An 11487-nucleotide genomic window follows, 5' to 3' on the forward strand; every position below is an offset into this window, starting at 1 on the left:
ACGAGGAGTATCTCCCCGAGCCTCTCACGTCGTTGCAGCGGGAGGAACTTCGCCACCGGAACATGGATGCACTCCACACTCCTATCGTTGGAGAAACCCCCGAGGCCCGAGCCTTAGAGGACGCGCGCTTGGCTAACTTGGCCGAGCGCACTCGACTGGAGAATCTCCAGCGAATACTCGACGGGCGAGCGCGTCAACGGGCTCCAGAATCCAGTCGACATCAACTCTTTCCGCCCCCGCAAGTATATCGTACTCCGATTCAGAATTTGGCGGCTGCGGCCCGTATAGCAGAGTCGATTCAGCCCTCCCAGTCAGAGGCTGGCAGAGGCTTGTTGCAAATCAGAGCGTTGCTCTGGGCAGCGGGAGACCAGAATTCCGCTGTTTCTCAATCGCGGAATAGGATCCACAGTCGATCCGTTGCAGCAGATACAATCCAGTCGGCTCACAGCCCAAGATCGCCTCCGAGGCGTGAGGGACGTGGAGACCGGCATGATCAGTACAGAAGGAACGAGCAGTATGATCACCGATTCGATCGTGATGATCGACGTCGAGTGCCAACCCCTCCCCCGAGGAGTGGATCATATGTGCCTCGACAGCAGGCGGACAGACGCCCTCATAGTGTTGGGCGGGGGATTCCAGTCGACCCCAGGGAACCAGGCTTTGATGCGAGATCCATTCTCGTTCAAGGTTTGGTCGACAGGAATAGAGCTCGCCGAGAAGGCCACGACAGAGATGCGCCTACCAGTAGCAGAGTACATGTTTCAGGGCCGGAGTGTTTCAGCCGAGCCATCAGAGCCGCTGTAATTCCTCCCAACTTCAGGTTGGCGACTGGAGTTAGTAAGTTCACCGGTGAGTCCAAGCCCGATACTTGGCTCGAAGATTACCGAGTGGCTGTCCAGATTGGCGGTGGGAACGATGAGGTAGCCATGAAGCACCTGCCTCTCATGTTAGAAGGCTCGGCCAGAGCGTGGCTGAATCAGTTAGCACCCAGCAGCATTTACACTTGGGAGGATCTCTCCCGAGTGTTTGTCACCACATTTGAAGGAACATGCAAGTGACCTGAAGGCCTTACGGAATTGCGGTCTTGCGTGCAGAAACCGAATGAAACTCTGAGGGATTACATCCAGAGGTGGATCACATTGCATCACACAGTTGAAAATGTACCAGATCATCAAGCAGTTTGTGCCTTTAAAGAAGGCGTTAAGTACAGAGAATTGAATCTGAAGTTTGGTCGAACCGGAGAGACGTCTCTGAATCGGATGATGGAGATTGCCACCAAATACGCTAATGGTGAAGATGAGGATCGACTCCGGAGCGGCAAGCATAAAGTAGTCGCCCAGGAAACCGGAGGAAATTCCAGTCGGAAACAGAAGCGGAAAGCCGAGCCAGCCGCTCCTGGGGAGGCCCTGACCGTAACCCAGGGAAAATTTAAGGGAAAACCCAAAGGACCTTGGAACCCCAAGAAAGTTAAAGACCAAGATGGAAATGATGTTTTGGATCTACCGTGTCACATCCACACCAAGAAGGATGAAGAGGGTAAACTCATTTACCCAAAGCATACCACTCGACAGTGTCAGCTTCTGATCCAGCAGTTTCAGGGCAAGCAGTCCAAAGATAAGGAAAAGGAGTCGGACAAAGTTGAGGACAAGGAAGATAGTGACGATGGGTACCCCCAGGTCAATTCCACCCTGATGATTTTTGCTGATGTTGAGAGCAAAAGTCGACTGAAGGTTATTAATCGTGAGGTGAATTGGTTGCTCCGGCAACACCCAATTATCTGAAGTGGTCCCAGACTGCCATCACATTCGACCAGTTTGATCACCCTACGCACATTGCCACCCCTGGGAGGTAAGCTCTGGTGGTCGACCCAGTTGTCGAAGGCACTCGACTGACCAAAGTCCTGATGGATGGAGGCAGCGGTTTGAACATACTATATGCAGAAACATTGAAAGGGATGGGCATTCCGATGTCCAGGCTCAGCACCAGTAACATGAGTTTCCATGGAGTCATTCTTGGGAAGAAAGCCGAGTCACTCGGCCAAATTGCTCTTGATGTGGTTTTCGGTGATTCCAAGAATTACCGCAAGGAAAAGTTGACATTCGAAGTTGTGGATTTCCAAAGTGCTTATCACGCTATTTTGGGCAGGCCAGCTTATGCACGCTTCATGGCTCGACCATGTTATGTGTATCTCAAATTGAAGATGCCTGGTCCCAAAGGTGTGATCACTGTTACAGGCAATCGGAAGAAAGTAGAAGAGTGTTTTCAGAAAGGCTCAAAGATTGCTGACGCTCAGATGGCAGTGGTCGAGCTGCAAGAGTATCAGAAGACTGCAGATCCGAGTGAGTTGCTACGAGCTAAGAAGCCTGCTTTAGAATCAGCTTTTCAGTCGTCCGGTGAAATGAAGGCGGTTCACATTCACCCGACCGATCCAAACGCTGCTCTGACTCACATCTCAATGACGGTCGACTCCAAATAGGAAGAAGCGCTCATCCAGTTCCTCCTTGAGAACTGGGACATCTTCGCATGGAAGCCTGCTGACATGCCTGGAGTTCCCAGGGGGCTGGCTGAGCACCGCCTACGAGTCGACCCAAAATTTAAACCTGTGAAAGAACATCTTCGACGGTCCGCCATCCAGAAGAGGAAGGCCATTGGCGAGGAGGTGGCTCGGCTCTTAGCAGCGGAGTTCATCCGAGAAATTTACCACTCCGAGTGGCTCGCCAATGTTGTCATGGTACCCAAGAAGGACAAGTCACTTCGCATGTGCATCGATTTCAAGCATATCAATCGGGCCTGCCCAAAAGATCATTTTCCTCTCCCCCGCATCGACCAGATAGTCGACTCGACTGCGGGATGTGAGCATTTGTCTTTCCTAGGCGCCTATTCCGGGTACCATCAGATCCGTCTGTATGGGCCCGACGAGATCAAAACAGCTTTCATCACTCCATTCGGGTGCTTCTGTTATGTCACCATGCCGTTCGGCCTCAAGAATGCCGGACCCACGTTCATGAGGATGATTCAGAAGTGTTTGCTCACTCAAGTTAGTCGGAATGTGGAGGCATACATGGATGATATTGTGGTCAAGTCATGGAAGGGTTCCGACCTGCTGACTGACCTTGCTGAAACCTTTGCCAACCTTAGGAGGTATGATATCAAGCTCAATCCGTCAAAGTGCATGTTCGGAGTTCCAGGTGGGAAGTTACTCGGTTTTCTCGTTTCCGAACGGGGAATCGACGCCAATCCTGAAAAAATTGGTACTATACTCCGGATGAAACGTCCTGTGCGTGTGCATGACGTCCAGAAGCTTACAGGATGCTTGGCCGCTTTAAGTCGATTCATCTCTCGCCTCGGTGAAAAGGCATTGCCTCTTTACCGACTGATGAAGAAGTCCGACAAGTTCGAGTGGACTCCAGAAGCTGATGCAGCGTTTACAGAGCTCAAAGCTCTACTCTCCACCCAGCCGGTGCTTGCTGCCCCAATCAGCAAGGAGCCTTTGCTGATTTACATTTCAGCCACAGGACAAGTTGTCAGTACAGTACTTACGGTCGAGCGGGAAGAAGAAGGAAAGGCCTTCAAAGTTCAGCGCCCAGTATATTATGTTTCTGAAGTTTTGACTCCTTCAAAGCAAAGATATCCTCATTACCAGAAGCTTGTATATGGGATTTATATGACCACGAAGAAGGTTGCACATTACTTCTCTGATCATTCCATTACAGTCGTCAGCGACGCTCCACTATCAGAGATTTTGCACAACAGAGATGCAACTGGTCGAGTGGCCAAATGGGCGATTGAACTTCTTCCCCTAGATATCAAGTTTGAGGCAAAGAAAGCTATCAAGTCCCAAGCAATTGCAGATTTCGTCGCCGAGTGGATCGAACAGCAACTTCCGACTCAAGTTCACTTGGAGCACTGGACCATGTTCTTCGATGGATCTAAGATGCTGAATGGTTCCGGTGCTGGGGTAGTATTGGTTTCCCCCCGAGGAGATAAGCTCAGATATGTTCTCCAGATTCACTTCGATTCCTCTAATAACGAAGCAGAATATGAAGCACTTTTATATGGGTTGCGCATGGCCATTTCACTCGACGTCCGTCGCCTCATGGTCTATGGCGACTCAGATTTGGTGGTTAATCAGGTGATGAAAGAATGGGACGTCAAAAGTCCAGCTATGACTGGTTATTGCAATGCAGTGAGAAAGTTAGAGAAGAAATTTGAGGGGTTAGAGCTTCATCACATCCCCCGACTGAAAAATCAAGCAGCTGATGATTTGGCAAAGATAGGCTCCAAGAGAGAAGCCATCCCCAGCAATGTGTTTTTGGAACACATCCACTTGCCATCAGTCCAAGAAGATCCTTTTACAGATGAAGCCCCGCAGCCAAAGAGTGCCACAGATCCGACTGAAGTTGAAATTCCGGCAGTGGTCGACCTAATCATGGAAGTTTTGGCAATCACCCCTGACTGGACGATACCGTACATCGCGTATATCCTGAGAAAGGAACTCCCAGAGGACGAAGAAGAGGCTCGACAGATCGTCCGTCGATCCAAGGCCTTTACAGTCATAAAGGGACAGTTGTATAGAGAAAGCGCGACTGGAGTCGGTCAGAAGTGTATAACACCAGAAGAAGGTCAGATGATCCTTGATGATATCCACTTGGGGACCTGTGGTCATCATGCGTCCTCTCGGACCATTGTGGCTAAAGCATACCGAGCGGGATTTTACTGGCCAAGAGCGAATGAAATGGCAAAAGAGATAGTCGACAAGTGCGAAGGGTGCCAGTTCTACTCCAACATGTCGCACAAGCCTGCATCAGCCCTGAAGACCATTCCACTCGTCTGGCCCTTCGCTGTTTGGGGACTGGACATGGTTGGCCCATTGAGAACAGGCAGGAGCAGTTTCACGCATGTGCTTGTGGCAGTTGACAAGTTTACCAAATGGATTGAAGCTAAGCCTATCAAGAATCTTGATGCTTGCACTGCTATCAGTTTCGTCAGAGAGTTAACATTCAGATATGGAGTCCCGCATAGCATCATCACCGACAATGGGTCAAACTTTGATTCAGACAAGTTCAGAGCTTTTTGCGCCTCTCAAGGCACACGAGTCGACTACGCATCGGTCGCCCACCCCCAGTCGAATGGACAGGCAGAAAGGACAAATGGTCTGATTCTCAAAGGACTAAAGCCTCGGCTGATGTGTGATCTCAAGAACGTGGCAGGCGCTTGGGTCGACGAGATTCCATCGGTTCTGTGGGGATTGAGGACTACCCCGAATCGGTCGACTGGAAGAACTCTGTTCTTTCTGGTTTACGGAGCGGAAGCAGTCCTGCCGAGTGATCTACTTCACAATGCACCCCGAGTCGAGCTTTATACCGAAGATGAAGCAGAACAAGCCTGGCAAGACGCAGTCGACCTCCTGGAAGAAGAAAGAGAAATGGCTATGATCCGATCGACCATTTATCAGCAAGACTTGCGTCGATTCCATGCCAGAAATGTGAAGAGTCGAGCCTTCCAAGAAGGAGATTTGGTCCTCCGAGTGGATCAACAGAAACCACACAAGCTCGCTCCTACTTGGGAAGGTCCCTTCATCATCACCAGAGTCCTCCACAATGGAGCGTATCACCTTTACAATGTCGATCGCCAGATCGATGAGCCACGAGCTTGGAATGCAGAACTGCTCCGCCCCTTTCACACTTGAATTCTCACTCGGATGAGATGTAATAAGAAAAACTTCTATAGTCTGTTTATCAAAGACAAGAGTGTTACAAATCTTCCTATAATTGTTGTTGCTTTTGTTTGCGTGTGAAATCCCCCAGTGGGTGGCTTAGCTGCGAATCCGTTTCGCCTAAGTTTGTAAAAATCCTACCGAGTGGCGAGCCAGACTCCCACTCGGAGGCTTAGCTGCAGCCCAGTGCTCGCCTAAGTGTTTAAAAATCCTACCGAGTGGAGAGCAGACCTCCCACTTGGAGGCTTAGCTGCAGTCTAGTACTCGCCTAAGTTTGGAAAAAATCCTACCGAGTGGAGAGCAAACCTCCCACTCGGAGGCTTAGCTGCAGTCCAGTACTCGCCTAAGTTTGAAAAAAATCCTACCGAGTGGAGAGCAGACCTCCCACTTGGGGGCTTAGCTGCAGTCCAGTACTCGCCTAAGTGTTTAAAAATCCTACCGAGTGGAGAGCAGACCTCCCACTCGGGGGCTTAGCTGCAGTCCAATACTCGCCTAAGTTTGGGAAAAATCCTATCGAGTGGAGAGCAGACCTCCCACTTGGAGGCTTAGCTGCAGTCCAGTATTCGCCTAAGTTTGAAAAAAATCCTACCGAGTGGACAGCAGACCTCCCACTCGGAGGCTTAGCTGCAGCACAGTGCTCGCCTAAGTGTTTAAAAATCCTACCGAGTGGCGAGCCAGACTCCCACTCGGAGGCTTAGCTGCAGCCCAGTGCTCGCCTAAGTGTTTAAAAATCCTACCGAGTGGCGAGCCAGACTCCCACTCAGAGGCTTAGCTGCAGCCCAGTGCTCGCCTAAGTGTTTAAAAATCCTACCGAGTGGCGAGCCAGACTCCCACTTGGAGGCTTAGCTGCAGCCCTGTGCTCGCCTAAGTGTTTAAAAATCCTACCGAGTGGCGAGCCAGACTCCCACTCAGAGGCTTAGCTGCAGCCCAGTGCTCGCCTAAGTGTTTAAAAATCCTACCGAGTGGCGAGCCAGACTCTCACTCGGAGGCTTAGCTGCAGCCCAGTGCTCGCCTAAGTATTTAAAAATCCTACCGAGTGGCGAGCCAGACTCCCACTCGGAGGATTAGCTGCAGCCCAGTGCTCGCCTAAGTGTTTAAAAATCCTACCGAGTGGTGAACCAGACTCCCACTCGGAGGCTTAGCTGCAACCGAGTGCTCGCCTAAGTGTTTAAAAATCCTACCGAGTGGTGAACCAGACTCCCACTCGGAGGCTTAGCTGCAGCCCAGTGCTCGCCTAAGTGTTTAAAAATCCTACCAAGTGGCGAGCCAGACTCCCACTCGGAGGCTTAGCTGCAGCCCAGTGCTCGCCTAAGTGTTTAAAAATCCTACCGAGTGGAGAGCAGACCTCCCACTCGGGGGCTTAGCTGCAGTCCGGTACTCACCTAAGTTTTTAAAAATCCTACCGAGTGGAGAGCAGACCTTCCACTCGGGGGCTTAGCTACAGCCCAGTGCTCGCCTAAGTACGGAACACATCCCAACCCGCAAGGACGACGAGGTGCAAATCGACTGCTACCTTCTCCTTCGGAGCTGCACCACAAATACAAAGTTATTTCAAGTGAAGAACAAGTTCCACTCAACAGATAATTCATGAAGATATTCAACGATAAATCAAGTTCAGATAAGATCCAAAGGTTCCAGACCACAGATCGAAGTACTTGGGCATGCAGCCCGAAAAAGTTTAACGGTTACAAAAACCACTCGGCATTCCGAGGCAAATTTAAGGTGGGACATAAGAGTTTGTTCACTTCGCGGGAGGAGGGCTGGCAGGCTCGACGAACTCATCCAGGTCGACGTCGTCGGCTATCCGAGTGGCTGCAGCGATGAAAGTCTCCATAAAGGTTCGGAAGTCATGCTTCTGGGTGTTGGCGACCTTGATTGCTGCCAGCTTGTCTTGTCGCACCTCCTTGCAGTGGACACGAACCAAGGACAGAGCCACATCAGCGCCACACCGAGCAGAAGACTTCTTCCACTCCTGCACTCGGTCAGGGATTCCGTTAAGACGAGTCATCAGAGACTCGAGATCGTTTTGGAGCGTAGCCTCTGGCCAAAGTGCCGGGTCGATCTGTGACATGGCGACCTTCAGTCGAGCCAAGTAGTCCACGACACCGTCAATGCGAGATTCCAGTCGGAGCAGATTCATGGCAGTTTCATCTTTCACGGGAGAGTTGATTGGATCCAAACCTGGTTTGATCCGCCCAGTCTCCTCTTCAAAGTTCTAGCAAAACTCTGCATTCACGATCCAAGGATAAGTCAATTTTCATACACTGAGTCGACACAAAAAAACACCAGTCAGAACTAAATGTGCACCTTCAAGCTTGATGTACAACTTCTTGGCGAGGCTCCTCAAGTAGCTCTCTAGATCGTCCCTCCTGCGAGCGATGCCTTCCATCTTTTCGTTCAGGTTGAGGTTATCCTTCTTCCAACATGTACACTCCCTGTTGGCTTCATTCAGAGCGGTCTTCAGCTTGGTATTCTCTTCTTCTAACTGGCCGACCGAAGCCAGCTTCTGTACGGCCAGAGCGGTCTTGTCGTCAGCCTCCTTACGGGCAGCAGCCAAGTCCTGATCCTTCTTCGCCAGAGCTTCTCTCAGTTTTTCTGCAAAGAAATGATGATTGATTCGGAAATAGCAGAAGGGTACTCAAGCCTAAAAACTAACCAGTAGACAAAATCGTCTTACCTGCGGCGCCGTCTCTGACCTTTTGCAGCTCTGTCCTGGCCAGCTCCAGATCAAGGTTCAGTTGAATCTGCTGCTTCTCCAAGTCAGCAAAGCGAGCTCCAAAATCGCAAGATTTCTAAAATCAAAGGGGAGAAGTTATCATTGCAGTAAAAAAACAACAAAGGCAATAAATACTAAGACTACGGTCGACTGCCAGCAGTCCACCATAGTCTCGAGGACTACACCCAGTGGGTGCACTTAGTGTGCCCCCACCGGTTCTGATCCCACTCGACCAGCCCACCGAAGTCGAGTTCAAAAAGAAAAAAAGAGAGAAAGAAAGTAGAACTCAGACTACAGTCGACTGCCAGCAGTCCACCATAGTCTCGGGGACTACACCCAGTGGGTGCACTTAGCGTGCCCCCACCGGTTCTGATCCCACTCGACCGGCCCGCCGGAGTCGAGTGGAAGAGACAAACTACCAGTCTGGTTTATACATTCGGCAAAATACAAAGACTACAGTACTTCAATCGACGCACCCAGTGGGTGTACAGACGCAAAGATTTTCGGAAAGAATCTTCAGATAACCGACTAACCTGAACGTTGCTCTGGAGAGCCGAGCTGGCATCATAGGCGGCTTGGCTAGCGTCCCGCACCATCTTCATCTTCTCCATCATAATGCCCGCCTGGCGTATGGCTTCCCTAGCAGAATTCACCTTGTCCTTTGGGACATGATGGGTCGCAAAAACTGAAGGCGGGTCGACAGGGGCCTGAGCAGTCGAAGAAGAAGGCAAGGCACTCGACAGGGGCTCCGCGAAGGTAACAGAACCCCGATTGACGTCACCAGTGTCCTGAACGACTGGTTCTGCCCTCGGCGTCGACTGTAGCGCCTCACTTGCAGGAGCTCGCCTACTCTTCCTCGTCAAAGACCTCTCGGGCTCTTCATCATCATCAGGGAGGTCAATAATGTTGGGAGCTGTGCAAAGTTCAAATTGCCAAAATCACGCCATCCAGTGGGTGCACTATGTAGTTGAATCGACCAAAGAAAGATAGTATGGCGGAAATCATACCTGGATTAGAAGTGACCGCATCCTCCATCACCTCATCATCATCCCTATAAGCTGAGGTCCCGGAAGTGGCAGCGCTAACAATTCCAAAGTTCGTCCAGTTAAAACAAGAAAAACAAACAGCGCGGAGCGTCGAGTGAATACAAGGAGAGACACTCATGCGGAGGCGACAGGGATATCGATCTTGATCTTTGGCAGCGCCTTCCGAGTCTTCGGCTCTGCAACTTTGGGGTGCTTTGGCGCCTTCTCAGTCGGGGTTGGTGAAGAGACCCGAGGACGCTTCGAAGACTGGCCAGCCTGAGCAGTTGCCTTGTCGCGGGCACTCAGCCGTTCTTGGTCAAGCTTGGATCGTCTCTCTATGCGAGGAGGCGACTCGACTTCTTCCCCATCACTTGAGTCATCACTTCCACCATCCCCTTCACCATCAGAAGTCCACTCGCCACTTTCGCCACCACTCGCCTCGCCTTCCAGAGCTTGCTCTTGCTCCCTGTTGGGCATCGAATACATTTCAGTAATGGCCTGAAAGAAAGCAGGGAGAACAAAGTCAGTCGACGCAATACAGACAGCTGCACGAGTGAATTCGGATTACAAGCAAAAACTCAGAATCAGACCTGCTCTGGTGCACGCGACTGGTCGAATGGGAGAACTCTCCCGGCTCCTCTGGGATTGTCCTTGTTCCTGGTAATGCTCGACAGCCACTTCTCCAGCGTGTCGTCATCGACCTCCTCCGGGTAGATCCGAGTGGAGTCTTCTAGACCCGAATACATCCACATCGGGTGGTCTCGGGCTTGGAGAGGCTGGATGCGCCGCTGAAGGAAGACCTCCAAGAGATCCATACCAGTGACCCCGTCACGAATGAGCTGGACCACTCGGTTGACCAACACCTTCACGTGCGCCTTCTCCTCCGGGAGCACCTTCAAAGGGGAGGGTTTTTCCACTCGGTCCATGGTAAAGGGAGGGAGGCCGGTCGATTGCCCTGGCGTCGACTGGTCTTTGCAGTAGAACCAGGTCGACTGCCATCCGCGAACTGAATCGGGAAGAATCATGGCCGGAAAGGAGCTTTTTCCCCTCGTCTGGATGCCAAGACCCCCACACATCTAGATCACTTGGGTCCTTTCGTCACTCGGATTAGCCTTTTTCACTGTCTGGGAGCGACAAGTGAAAATATGCTTGAAAAGACCCCAGTGAGGTCGACAACCCAAGAAGTTCTCGCACAAGGAAATGAACGCGGCAAGATAAACGATTGAGTTGGGGGTAAAATGGTGGAGTTGAGCCCCAAAGAAGTTCAGAAACCCTCGGAAGAAAGGATGAGGAGGCAAGGAAAACCCACGGTCGACGTGGGTGGCAAGAAGAACGCGCTCACCCTCCCAGGGTTGCGGCTCGGATTCCTTCCCCGGAAGCCGCGCCGAGTCGTAGGGGATCAGCCCTCCCTCGGCCAGGTCGTCGAGGTCTTCTTGGGAGATCCTCGAGTGGATCCAGTCGCCCTAGATCCAACCCTTCGGCAGACCAGTCCACGAGGAAGATCCGCCCCGGCTCGTCGCCTTCCCCTTCGATTTCGCCGTCGCCTTCTTCGCCCGCTCCAGAGCCGCTGTCTTCTCCTTCACCATTGTCGCCGACGAGATGCGTGCGGTGCGGTGGCGCTGGGGCGAGAGCAAGCGCAACAGAGAGGCGTGAGGAGGAGAAGAGGTAATGGGGCGCACTGTTCGGAGGACTCCGGTCCAACGCCTTATATGAGGCCGCTTCCGAGTGGCTGACTGGTAGGCCCAGACGGCTCCGTCAAATCCCGTAACGACCGCGCGAGCGATACGTGGAGAAAAAGGTGGCACGGGGATCGAGGCGATTCCGCTCTATCCCATCCGATTACTGCGGCTTCCCCCGTCCCGCGCGCTTCCCAAAATTCGGATCCCACTAAATCCGCGGGCAGCAAACAAACTTGTCAGACTAAAAGATCTCCTCCGCACCGTCACTCGGAACCTTACAGGTAAAGAAACTCACTCGACGAAGAACTAAGAATGGATCAAGGCGACTGAAAAGGAAGTTGCCCGTCATCA

Source organism: Triticum urartu, chromosome 5A (genome assembly GCF_056163025.1).
Source record: "Triticum urartu cultivar PI428250 chromosome 5A, HENAU_Tu73, whole genome shotgun sequence".
NCBI classification, from domain to species: domain Eukaryota; kingdom Viridiplantae; phylum Streptophyta; class Magnoliopsida; order Poales; family Poaceae; genus Triticum; species Triticum urartu.